The sequence below is a fragment of the Miscanthus floridulus genome, chromosome 1, assembly GCF_019320115.1.
Source record: "Miscanthus floridulus cultivar M001 chromosome 1, ASM1932011v1, whole genome shotgun sequence".
NCBI lineage: Eukaryota > Viridiplantae > Streptophyta > Magnoliopsida > Poales > Poaceae > Miscanthus > Miscanthus floridulus.
Window position 1 is genome coordinate 73,074,340 of NC_089580.1, and position 13,764 is coordinate 73,088,103.

Here is a 13,764-nt window from a genome sequence, read left to right on the forward strand (position 1 = left end):
CATATAAGCATTATTATTGGTAACATTTCATACATAATATAGGAAACAACAAATCAGCATATAAAAATCATACTTACTGCACATATGGTCTAACCTCATCGTAGTTATTGAGCACATACCAAGCTAGCTTATTGATTTTGACTTTATCCTTGACGTCCTTTACCCTAATCTGGCCAATGGGCTTCACACCATGCATGAAAATAGAGGTCTCACCAGGTGCTAACCCATCATGTGGCATATTGTCGTCCATGAACCTCTCCCAAAATGTCAATGTCCCACTTTCTAAGTAAGCCCCCACAATTGATCCTTCAGGCCTAGCCATGTTCCTTAATAAATTCTTCAATGTGCTCAGTCATCGTTCTATTAGGTACATCCATCCGTACTGTACGGGCCCTCTAAGAAGTTCCTCATTAGGTAGATGGACAGCCAAGTGCACCATAACATCAAAAAAGGCCGGTGGAAAAATCTTCTCAAGCATGCATAAGATGAGTGGGATGCCCCGTTTCAACTTTTTCATGACTTCTTTCCCCAGAGTTCTACTGCACAGTTGCCTAAAGAAGTTCTCAAGTTCTAAAATAGCTTCGTATACATCTTTGGGAACAAAACCTCTTAAGCCTACAGGTATGATCCTTTGGAAAAGAACTACCTTGGTACCATTTGCACTTATGGATTTTGCTAGGTTGGCTGCAAAACCATCTGGACACTTGACACCTTTAAGGAACTTGCAAAATTTTGCTCTGTGTTTTTTCATCATGACATAGTGAGCTTCCAGGAATTTAAGCGAGGTGCCTTGCTGCATGCCATGATATTGAGGCCTTATCTTCATATCATGCAAATCTAGCCTAGCATTTGTTGTGTCCTTTGTCTTGCCCTCCACTTTCAGCAATGTCCAAAGAATGTTTTCACATATGTTCTTCTCAATGTGCATGACATCAAGATTGTGTGGCAGCAACAAGTCTTTCTAATATGGCAGCCCCCACCAAGCAGATTTTTTATTATAAATCAGTGGCACTTCTCCACACTTTCATTTACTTTTTCCACCATGCTTACCTAGGCAGACATCTTTCACCTTCTCGAGTTCCTTAAGGACCTCCTGTAAGGTGAACTTTTTCGATGCAACTTGGTCCTCAGTTTTTCCATCAAATTCCAAGCTCTTCCTCCAAGGGTGATCCCTAGGAAGGTAATGACGGTGTCCAAGGTAGCCTAGCTTCTTTCTTAGGCTCCTTGACAATGGATTTTTGTCACAATAAATACATGCATAATAAACTTTTGTAGTTTGGCCTGATAAGGTGCTCAATGTTGGAAAATTGTGTAAGCACCAAAGCACGGCAGCGCACAGAGTGAAGCATTTCTTATTATCATGATGTAGTACATGAAAAGTGTTGACACCCTTCCATAGTTCTTTTAGTTCTTCTATAAGAGGCTCCAAGAATACATAAAAATCCTTTCCTAGAGAGGTTGGGCCGAGATCAGTAGAGACATAAAGCAATTCGATGGGTTCACACATTTCCATGGTGGCAGGTTCAGAGGCGTTACAAGAACAGGCCACATACTATATGTCGAGCTAAAGTTGCCAAATGGATTGAAACCATCTATGGTGACGGCAAGCCTCAAGTTCCTTGGATCATCTACAAAAGTTTTGTGCTTTCTATCAAAGTGCTGCCATGCCTCCCCATCTGCTAGATGGCTCATTTCATCGGTTTTCTTCTCTCGCTTAGTCTTGTGCCATTCGACGTCCGCTGTTGTTCCTCGAGCAGCAAAGATCCTCTGCAACCTTGGTATTAGAGGGAAATGCCTCAAAACCTTATGAGGAACCCGCTTTCTACCATATGCATCCTCCCATCTAGACTCTTTGCATTTTGGGCATGCTTGCATTTCCTCATGATCACCCCAAAACAACACATAGTTGTACTTGCACACATGGATACTTTCATAACCTTGTCCCAATTCTTGAATATATTTGCGGGCCTCCTCACATGATTTTAGTATGTTGCTACTAGGGAATGCGTCTGACAGCAATGCCAATAGTGCATCAAAATAGTTGTTGCTAACTCGATAGTGGGACTTTATATAGAGCAACCTGACAAGGAAGGAGAATCTTGATAAGGTAGAACTAGAAGAAACTGATTGCTTCAACTCATCTAGCACTCTTTCAAACTTTGGGACTCTTCCAGCCCGCTCTTCAGATGTCAACAGGTTTTGAACTAAATCATCAAAATCTAGTAATAAGTTATCGTCGCGGTCCTCCTGCTCCTCCTCCGCAATCCAACCATCATGATGAGATCCATGCACATCTGATGGCTCTATAATGTTAGTACCTCCTCTCTCTTCCCCATGATGAATCCATGTGGTGTATGTGGGTGACATTCTGTTTATAAGTAACTCATCCTTCACCTCCTGACAAGTCTTAACCACCTAGTTAAGACAATGTGTACACGAGCAAGGGATGTTTTGCTCTGAGTATTTTTGTTTAACCATATCCATGAACTCTTCAACTCCTATGATGAACGTCGACGAGAATGGTCTCCCATTAGAAATCCAGGATCTGTCCATCTGTTGCAGCAAAAGTATGCAAAGTGCATTAGAGTTTCGACCATTGGGTGGACAAGGGCAAAACTAGCATTAGAACAAAGCATACAGTGTCTGAGAGCACTAATCTATGCATTTGTTCATATATATCATACTATGGGACAGTATAGTTTTATATTTTTGTGTGACAAAAGCATTGATTTCAATTAAAATTCATACAGAATAGCCTTTCTTTATGTGTTCTTTACTTTATCGTGTATAGAAGATGGAGTCCTATTATCATAGGAGAAGGTACTCATACCTTTGTTCTATGAACTGGCATGGCTCGGCTACAAGCTGCCTCTGCCATGGCACACACCTGATCACGCGGACACCAATGCCGCCACGCTCAACCGGGAGAGCCCCACCATGCCACCAAAAGGACGCCTGAGCCACCACAGTAGACCGGGGATCCTCCGCCTCCACCGCCGCCATCACCACCGCAAGTCCAGTGGGCACAGATTTGTTTCCACTTGTAGGGGATATATACAATTTAGGTCAACCTATAACACAGCCAATAGGATACTATAGCGACTCCAAAGAGATGTCTAGCACAATGGTAAAGACGCTCCAATCCTTGGTCCAGATCCCGTGTTTGACTCCCAGGTATGAGACCTTTTTTGAGAAATTAAACCTCAACGGCACACATGGTACAAGTAACACGCACCCATCGGGTCCCACAGGTTGGATGCAGAAGGACACGCAAGCCGTCGGGTCCCACAAGTCGGATGCATAAGGACACGCAAGCTGTTGGGTCCCATAGGTCGAATGGAGATGGGTCGTTGGGTCCCATAGGTCAGATGGAGATGGGCCATCAGGTCCCATAGGTTGGATAGAGATGGAGAACGGTCCCATAGGTACACATGACACGTAAGCCGTCTGGTCCCACAAGTCGGATGCTGAAGGGTCCCGCAGGTACACGTCGGACAAAGAAAGGATCGAGCGGAAACTTTTATGATGAATTGCAAGTGCCACAGATGAGTAACTACAAGTCCCACAGGTTCATGTTGGATGGAGAAGGGTCCCATAGGTACACGTCGCATGGGGAAAGGACCAAGCAGAGACTTTTATGACAAATTGCAAGCATCATGGATGAGTAACTGCCGATCCCACAGGTACACATCAGATGAAGAAAGTACCATGTGGAGATCTATGACGAAGTCATTCATTACAGATCAAATATTGTTCATCATAGATGTGTAATTAGTTCAATGATGAAGCCATGTTCATCATAGTTTTAAAGGAGATCGTCACAGATGGAACACGCGAGTGATCTATGATGAAACCCTACGCTCTTCTATGACATTTCTTGTGATGATGCCTGATTTTGTCATAGAAATAGAGGGTTGTAGGATCGTCACCACCGATCTATGACGAAACAAAAATATCCGTCATAAAAAGCGCTCTTCTATGACGGTTTCAGATTCGTCATTAAGATTTTCATCATAGAAGTGGATATTTCTAGTAGTGTTATGCCCATGATGATGGTCAGTACCATGGCCAATCGACTCCTTTTTACGGCCATTGGGAATGTGGAGGGTAAGAACCTAAAGCAGTCATTTCCTTCGATGACCCAGAACTCCACTACTTCCCTATTTCCTAGGGTAATGCCTCGCTTTCCTTTGAGGACCTAGAACTCCACTGCTTCCCCTGTCTCCCAAGGTGATGTGGTTGCCGATGTCGAGTGTGCCACCATGCTACAGTTGCCTGATCTCTAGGTGATTTGTTCCTTCATGATCTCCTTCGGCATGTTGCGTCCTGCCTTCGGTTCTCATGCAAGGATGTCAAGAGGATGCATGGGGTGTGACCGCCCTAGAGGTAGACAATCCCTTTTACCATTGATCCATTCCTTGTTCTCTCTAGAAAGGAGCTATAGGTGGACTCAGAGGTCCTTATGTAGATTATTAGGTCCAACCTTCCCATGGATGATCGCTTCAGGATGCTCCCTTTCACCCGACCACCTCCTAGAGAATCCTACTAGGGTTCACCTAGAGTCTCCTGCTAGGGTTCAACTCTAGGGCTAATGGCATTGCAATGCTACAATCTAGATACCCAAAAAACATTTATGCACTACATACAGTGTGATGAAAGTAAGAAAAGCTCCCCCTTCTTTTAGGCATGACACCAAAAGCATTGTTTCTTGAGCCCTTGACCCCTAGCAATTCGTACTTATGGTGCATGATCAGAATGTCTATGGAATGCTCTATGTTGATAGTAATAGTTTTCCATGGCCACTAGAGGGTGGGCGATGGTGGTTGTAGACCCTAGGGTTCGGCAACATAGCTCTAAGAACTATGACATTGGCCCTAGGGATTCTTCGTGCAGGTGTGGGCAAGGACTCAATCATCATATTTGATGAGTGTAGGCATCCGATGGACAGTGAGGCTAGGGTTATGCAGATTTGTTCAAGTGCTGCAACTCTTCCTATTAGATAGAAGCACCAGTCCATGGGAGCAAAACGGACAACACTTGTTTCTGTACAGGAAGGTGTTTCTCCATACAAATTTGATGCTATCTATATGGATACAACTCCTCTTCTTATTCAGATTCAACATTGGGTCCTCGGCATGGTATTCACAAATCAGGCAACCAATGATACCAAGTCACATATTAGTTTTCAACCATTAACCTACATGCGTAGTTTCATACAACTGATTCAATTGCCTTCTTGTGGCCATGCAGTGTATGCCTATTGAGTTTCTATAATGATTTGTATCAGGTTAATAGATTAGTTGTTCCTATCGTGTTTTTGTAATGGTTGTTTCTGTTGTGTTTTGTGTATCTGTTGTGATGGTTGTTTCTACTATGTTTTTGTGTATTTGTTGTCCAATTTGTGATGCTTTGTATCAGGTTAACAGATTGGTGCTAGACTGACATAGGTTGTGTTGGGATGTAGATCTTCACGTATAAATTTACCAAAGCGAAGGTTCTGCTATGATACTAGTCTGACACAGGGATGAAAGGTAAGGAGATACTAGATACTAGGGTTTGGAGAATGACAGAGCCCCTTTGCCCTTGCCCCTTGGGTCATATTTATAGGGAGATGGGAGGAGGCAATTTTCCTGCCTACCCCATTTGGTCTACAAATTACATGGAGGTCCTTGGACATCTTGGGCCTTGGGCCTTTTTACATTGTGGGGGTTAGGCGCAGCCATCCTTACCCCCCAACAGGCTGGTTGTGGTAGTGGATCAGCATCGGGTAGGACTCGGCTCCAAGATGGTAGGGTTCCTATTGCATAATCTTACTGCTACTTGAGACATTCTTGTATATATGTGTCATCATTGCATAACGGTTTTTTAGATACGAACTAGGGTGGTATTTATCTTGCATTGAAAATGTTGATAACATATATAGTGTAGAAACAACCGCAAGACATGTACTGTCATCATGATACCACTTATTTTTTTGAAATTTTGTCATGCTCTTGAATGGACTTTTAGATAAAGATGCTGGTTAGCATTATGTTTGTAAATATTATGTATCATGATTCTTGTACTTTTGTTTCCTCTGCATTTTATGTTTGTAAAATATTATGTACCATTCTACTTTTCTAATACTAGAAAATAGTAGGGGCCTCCCTCATATTTGACTCAAAAACATTGCATTTTGAGTCAGTGGCGGTAAGAGCAAAGCATGGTTTCTCCTCACATTCTTCCAATCCCCCACCCCCTTCATTTTTAGCTGCATCAATGGAGGCAAATCACCCGAACATCCTGTTAATTGAGCCTGGACGGCTAGGCTTTACAAATGAGCAGGCATGGAGCTTGGCAAGTTGATAGAGTGGGGGAGTTTCTGGGTACAAGTCAGGCTAATTTAGATAGGCATCAGACTGGCATCACACCATTGTTTCCTTCACTTCAATTTGATTATGTCTTTCCAGGGTATGCAGTTCTTGTTCTATTTTGTTCTAACATGTCCTCTTTGCATGTGGATGTACCAGCATAGGAACTGCTGTTCATTTGAGCTCTTATGTGTTATGCAACTTGTCTCTTCTTTATCTGAGATTCACTTAAAGGCTTATTTGGATGAAGCTAGGTTGCCCATTTGTGGTATGCAGGCATGACTTGTCTTTTTTAACACAATGGTAGAAGCTCTTCCTTTCAATTAAGTAGAATAGAATTGAGACCCGATTTATAAGGGCAACCAGGCTCGAAAACCATACAAACACGCGGTTTATTAGATAGAGAACCGACAAAAACCTAACCACGACAGCCCATACGACAAACCCTAGGCAACCACCTTACACATAAAGGACACCCGACGGAGCCCACCACACATCATTGTTGCTGAGCTTACCACAAGCAGCAATAAACATCTTTGACTTCCCATGGTGAACATCGATGAAGGACCTAACACACCCGACGAAGCCCACCGCACGTCATCGTTACCGAGTTTACCGCAACGAACAATAAGCAACTCCAACTTCCCATGGTGAACATAAGCTAAGGACCCTGACACGCCGCCACATACTTGCAACAAGTCCTGACCTCCCAACAAGTTAACGCAGTGTACGTGTCATCGTTGTCAAGCTTCGTTGCACCCAAAACAAAAGTAGCTCCGACTTCACCGCTGCACATCGCCCCTAGAAGAGGCAAAGACGACTACAAGCAAGCAACAAACCCAAAAGAGACCGGCCTTGTCGAGAACACAAAGGCTTGCAGACAAGCAAACAAAGTCCCGCACGAAACGACCTCCATTGAGACGGTGTAGGGCTTCTAGGTGACACCTTTGGGAAGGGAATGACGCTGAAAATTTAGTTTGGATCGTGCTTTTATAAAAAAATTACTTTTTAGGCTAAAATAAAAAATCAGAAGTACTAGAGAAATACATAACAACAGCTGGACATACAAAACAAATAACATTTAATACCATTACATCCACTGCCACATAAAGGATTTTAGAGATAGTCGACATCAAGTTTTAGGAGTTGTTTTTCTTAAATTTGAAACTATTACTGTGCCAAGTATGGTATTTAGTATAGGTATTTTCAGGGGATGTTTCTGTAAAAAAAATATTTTTTGGGATGGTTTTCTTAAGTCAGCTATCCTTGAAAATCAATTCTCAGAACGGTTGACTAACCACACTAAAAATATCTTTTAAAATCACAAATACTTATCAATTGCGCTAAAGAGCACTGCACCATATTTCAACATTTCAGGGAGTGACGAACGACTACACGTCTTCCTATCTACAGGACGGAGCTAGAGAAATATGGTGGGGGGTGCGACCGTCCAGGCTTCCTTCATAGCAATTACTTAGATATATATGATGTTCACACTACAATGTAACTTAATAGCACTACAGGAAGATTTGAGAATCAATAATTGAATACAAGCAATAATGATATATAATAACAATGAAATAGTGGTAATAGTGCTTACCGTTTAACAAAATATAGTTACAGAATGACAAAATCATATAAAAAATATTGTTGTGGCATTGAGAAAATGCAGTCGTCAATCACAAGATATTTATTGGCATAGATAGAAAAGAACAAACCATTCAATTTTAAGCAAAGAGTTAATAGTATGACCCATTGAAAAGTAAAAATCACATCTGCAATCTGCAATGTAGAGGCAAAATTGGTGGCTAGGATGTCTCAAATCTCTAGAGCTAGACACGGTCTTTCTAGAATTTTTGGGATCAATATATGCATCTTTCATTTCTAATATTGCAGTCTCCCTGTATGGTGCTTTTCTTTTGAAAATATTTCCATGCTTTTCCTAACATTCACAAAAATATATTTATATTTTAGTTGATTTAGTTGTTTTCATAAATATCATTACCAGATATCAGAGAAAGAATAAAAAAAGTTAGATCCTAGAATCTGGACAAACTATCAAGAAGGCAAGAACTATAAAATTGAAACAAATTTGGATGATCCGATTGATGGAAATTGAAAAAATGAAGAACCGTTGAAGTTGCTTACTTTGTGATCAAGATTGAACGGAAAATAGAGCACAGGACAGCGGGCAAACTGCACTCCTGGTGAACGTGCCCTGAGTGCTGGTGGCTATCCGCCTGGCCAGTGCGCAGCAGTGTCGCGGCCATTAGCCAGCCGATCGCTTGCCACCGGACTTGGCCAGCTCGCATCGAGGTGAGAGAATGGGTGCGGGGCAATTGCGAAGGGGAGAGAAGGGGCGTGGGAGGGGAGGGGAGGGGAGGCGACACTTGAGTCGAAGCGCCGGCCGACGGTTCTTGTCTTCCATGCGGAGCGTAGCTGATCTTTAGCTACCTGTTGGGTAATTGTTGGGCTTTCTCTCTGTTTGGTTTGACTTCTAAAGTGTCGTGGCTGCCGCAAAAAGTAGAAAGCTAACCAAAGCGTGCGGAGATAGCACGGTACTCCAACAAAAAGCAGCTTCGCGCGACGTTGTATTACCGCAGCACCTCCTACCCAGCTTTCACCAGCTGCGAAGGATTGGTTTTGCACCAAATTACCCGCCTGCCACTCTTTACAACGTACCGGTTCAATATTTTCCATTGCTCTCCTCTCTTTCTCTGGTCCAGAACCATCGCTCTCCTCTATCCACAACTACAGGCCACGCTAGGGTTAGCGCACGGGCCGACAGCGGTGCTTCCTTCGTCGTCGGCCGCTCCTCCCCGGCAAGAGCGCATCCCTTCCTCTCTTCCTCCCCTAGGGCCGCCGCCCTTTCTTCGTCGCAGCGGGCTGCCGCCACCCTATCCGTCGCAGTGGGCCCCGCCGCCCTCTCTCCGTCGCAGCAGGGCGCCGCCGACCTCTCTCCTGGGGCTGTGCTGGTGGCCACCCCTTTCGTCTCCTCCTCGGACCAAGCTGTAGGAGCCGACGGCGGCGCAAATCCATGGCTGGTAGCCCTGGATCTGCAGGCACTCGAGTGGACGAGATTGCGTGAGTCAGGATTCGAGGTGAGTCTCTAGGAGCTCAAGCATACTGAATTCCCCATTGTGCTCTGTGTTGTCCCATAGATACAAGTAGGTAGCCATTATTGATTCATGGAGTATATTAATAAAACAAACACATGGCTTGTTCATTCGAGTAGTAAATTGGCTCGTGCACATGAAGGTTTTATAAACTGTGTTCTGTGAAATATACTTGTGTCAGACTAGATATATCATGGATGAATTGAAGGACAAGAGTATAGAGATAGACACTAGTTCTTGGGTGGTAGAAGTATCAGACCGTCTTCTTTTGCAGCATAATGGGTACTTCTTCCTTCTGGTACTGATCACTGCATAAATTGGTGTGATACTCATAGTCATGTTATGGTAACTGAATTGAATCAAAGTTTTTTTTTCTTCATTCAAGAATGGCTGATAAGGCAGATTGGTGTGATGCCAATGTGAGGCATTTTATTGATATCTGCAAAGGAGAGATAGAAGCTGGGAATAGACCGTTGGGATTTTTCAATATGACTGGTTGGAAAAATGTTATATCTAAGCATGAAGAAAAAACTGGGCAGAAGCTAACAAAGAAACAACTCAAGAACAAGTGGGACAATATAAAAAAGAAATATACATGGTTCATGGAGTTGAAGAATAGTGCAACCGGGCTTGGATGGAATGAGAGGCGAAGCGAACTGTTGAGTGCTCTAAGGAATGGTGGGATTAACACCTAGCTGTAAGCACTTTACTGTCATTATTCATTGTTCATTTTCAATGCTTTCATATCATGTTACTTGCTAATGAACCCTTTGTTTCATTTAATTTCAGACATGCAATAATTCTGAGAAAGGTATCAAATGCAACCATGTGAGGTTCAGAAAACAAGGGCCGAAGCACCTTGATGATCTGCATATATTGTTTGATAAGATACATGTCAGTGGCGCTAGTGCATCCTGCCCTAGAGATATATCCTCTGATGAGTCAAGTGATGACGATGTGAGTGAGGTACAAAAAACTCAAGACATTGATGATGTGAAGTTGGTTGCTTTGAAGAAATCAAAGCTAGGGAAAAAGAAATGCAAGGAACATTCTAGTTCTATTGAAGAGAAGGATGAGAAGAGCCCATTCTTTCGACCGTACAAGAACACATGTTTGAAGATAGAAACTGCAGCAGATAAGATATCCTCAAATGTTGAAGCTTCATCAGCTCCTCCAACCAATCCAGTCCCAAGCATTTTAGAGGCCATGAAGATGGTGAAAGATTGTGGAGTGCAAGAAAAAACTGCTCTAATGCACATAGCCACCTTCCTTATCGTCAAACCTGAATTTAGGGAGGTCTTTAGCTCCCTGGAAACAAAAGAAGGAAGGTTCGATTTGATTGAGAGAGAGCATGAAAAGGAGCTGTTGAAGTGTCAGTAGAACTATTCCCTAATTTATCTAGTGTTGTGTTGTGAACCAATAATTGTTTATTTGCCTTTGTTGAGAACCATTAGTTGTCTGTTATTACCCTTTGTTGAGAACCATTAGTTGTTTATGCACCAATATTTGTTTAGTTGTTTGTGAGAACTATTTGAGAACCATTGGTTATGTGTTCATATGATGTTCATATATTTGGTTATGTGCTTCTGTTATCTGAATGGAGGAATTGAACTTGTGTCTATAGATGGATGCCAACATGGAAGAATTGGCCAAAAAGGGGCAAAAGGGATTATTGCTTCTAGCTGAACTTTCCCAGCAGGCTGCTGTTATTGGTCAAATGGGAAACATGTACACAGATCGGTATTTCAACAAAGCAGGATATAGGGAAACATCAGAAACTGGACTTCAATGGGTTATGAGGTGCTTTGGTGGTCCGAGGTACTTTTATAAGATGTTTCGAATGAGCACTGATATTTTCATGGCACTACATGATTTGCTCATCTCGAATTACGGTTTGATCTCAACTAACAATGTTTCATCAATTGAGTCATTGGCGATGTTTATGTGGATCGTCGGAGGACCCCAATCATTTTCACAAGCTGAAAATCGTTTTACACGCTCGCTATGGACAGTTCACACCAAGTTTCATGAAGTATTGAATTGTTTGCGCAAGTTAGCAAAGGACAATATCAAGCCAAGAGATCCAACTTTCTGTACTGAGCATGAAAGGGTGAAAGAGGACCGTTTCTGGCCTCATTTCAAAGGTGCTATTAGAGCTATAGACGGTTCACATGTTAAAGTTGTCGTTCCAGCAGAGGAAGTGGTTAACCACACATGTCGACATGGATATACATCTCATAACGTGCTAGCTATTTGTGACTTTGATATGAGGTTTATCTTTGCGGTTGCCGGTTGGCCGGGTTCTACACATGACACATAGATCCTCAATCATGCATTAGCGAATTTTCCTTCATTCCTCATGCCTCCCAAAGGTATGCATTGTTGGTTAAGAGTTAGTAATAGTTCTATTGTTGTTTTCCTTTGATGATTTGATTTGGTTTTGTAGGAAAATATTATCTCGTGGACTCTGGTTATCCAAACCGAGTAGGATATCTTGCCCCTTTCAAAGGAAGCACATATCACATACCAGAATTCCAGCTTCGTTCTGGGCATCCTCCTCAAGGGAAGTACGAGATTTTCAATTTTTTGCATTCATCCCTTCGAAATGTCATTGAGCGGGCTTTCGGAGTGTTGAAGCAGAAGTGGCGTATTTTGAAGGACATGCCAAGTTTCTCCACTCGTACTCAGAAGCATATTATTCTTGCTTGCATGGCATTGCATAATTTTATTCATGATAGCAATTTACATGATAAAGTGTTCGATAGATGTGATGTTGATGAGGACTACCTACTACAAGAGACGTGGCACAACCCAAACACAAGGAGATGAGAGTCCAGATGGAGAGAATGAGGATACGATGAATACCATTCGTAGAGTCCAGATGGGGAGAATGAGGATACGATGAATACCATTCACAGTAGAATAGCTGATGCTTTGGTTACGACGAGAGGGAGATAATTATGTGGACCATACGTTAATGGTGGACATTTATATGAACCATATATCTTTTGTCAAATGCTATCTTTGTACTCCTGTGGACAATATGGTAATGGTGGTTGCAAAATTAAAAAAAATCCCTTTCTAAAATGGTAATTTACATGTGATTAAGTGAACAACACAGTGTTTTACGATCAATTTGCATATCAACAGTCCCTCATACCTTCCAGGGGCATTACAGACCTTTCTTGCCAAACCTACAGTCTCATAGTTGTTTTAACCAAACGGCTTTCGGCTTTTTCACAGCAGCTTTTTCACAGCTCACAGCCCACAATAGCTTTTCCACAGCTCACAGTGCAACCAAACATACCCTAAGTTGGGCTGTGGGTGCAAATGTTTGGATCAGTGCAGATATATACAGTAGAAACCTGTGTACTACAGCGTATTTCACATTTTGGTCAGATCTATATGGATCCGCCCCTTTACACTGCATCAAATTTGTATTGGTAACTGACCGAAGTAAGGATGTCAACGGGGGGTTCGGATCGGGTGGAGTGTCTAGGCACCCAAAACCGAAACCCGAACTTAAAACCTGAATCCGCCTCGAACACCGATTCGGGTTAAAATCCATCCCCGAAACTAAAACCCGCGGATCCCCGAAACCCGACGGATAATCCAAAACCCCAAAAAAATTACAACAAATCAACAAGAACAGCAATAAAAAATATAATAAATTAGCAAAACAGATTGCAGATAACAAGATGTAACCATGAAAGTACTGGCAGGCAGCAGCTACAAATGTATAGAATATGTATAGAATAAATTAGCTAGCCATATACAGAATAAATTAGCAAGCAACAGTCGCAGCTAGCCATGTACAGCATCAATTAGCAAGCAACAACAGCAGCAATTAGCCAGGGCAAGTAGGCACATGCTCGCCTCCGCGACACCCCCCCCCCCCCCCGGCTGGGTGCGCGCCAGGGCAAGTAGGCACATGCTCGCCTCCGCGACACCCCCCCCCCCCCCGGCTGGGTGCGCCCTGCGCCTACGAGCTACCTGCTGGGCACGCCGCACGCACGCGCTGAGTGGGCAGCACCGGCTGCCAGCTGCTGTGGTGCTGCCTTCTGGACGGCGGGCAGCGGCCAAGGCGGCAAGGCGCCGAGGCGGCCGTCGGTGGGTGCCTGGGTGGGGTCGAGCCTGGAGCACGGAGCACCGGGGTGAGCATGGATCCACGGTTCCACACCGAGAGGAAGAGGTCGAGGGCTCCACCGCTCGAGCTCGAGGCGTCCCTGCACCGCCGCCGCGCGCCCGACTACGACTGCTCGAGCGACGGCTGGGTCTGGGGTGACCGGGTGAAGGTT

General features: G+C 43.5%; 2 pseudogenes; both read left to right on the forward strand.

The window, feature by feature from the left end:
- The first annotated feature begins 9,852 nt into the window (after positions 1-9,852).
- On the forward strand, positions 9,853-10,846 carry LOC136458625 (L10-interacting MYB domain-containing protein-like; annotated as a pseudogene).
- Positions 10,847-11,102: 256 nt separating this feature from the next.
- LOC136458633 (protein ALP1-like) lies at positions 11,103-12,295 on the forward strand (annotated as a pseudogene).
- The last annotated feature ends 1,469 nt before the right edge of the window (positions 12,296-13,764 follow it).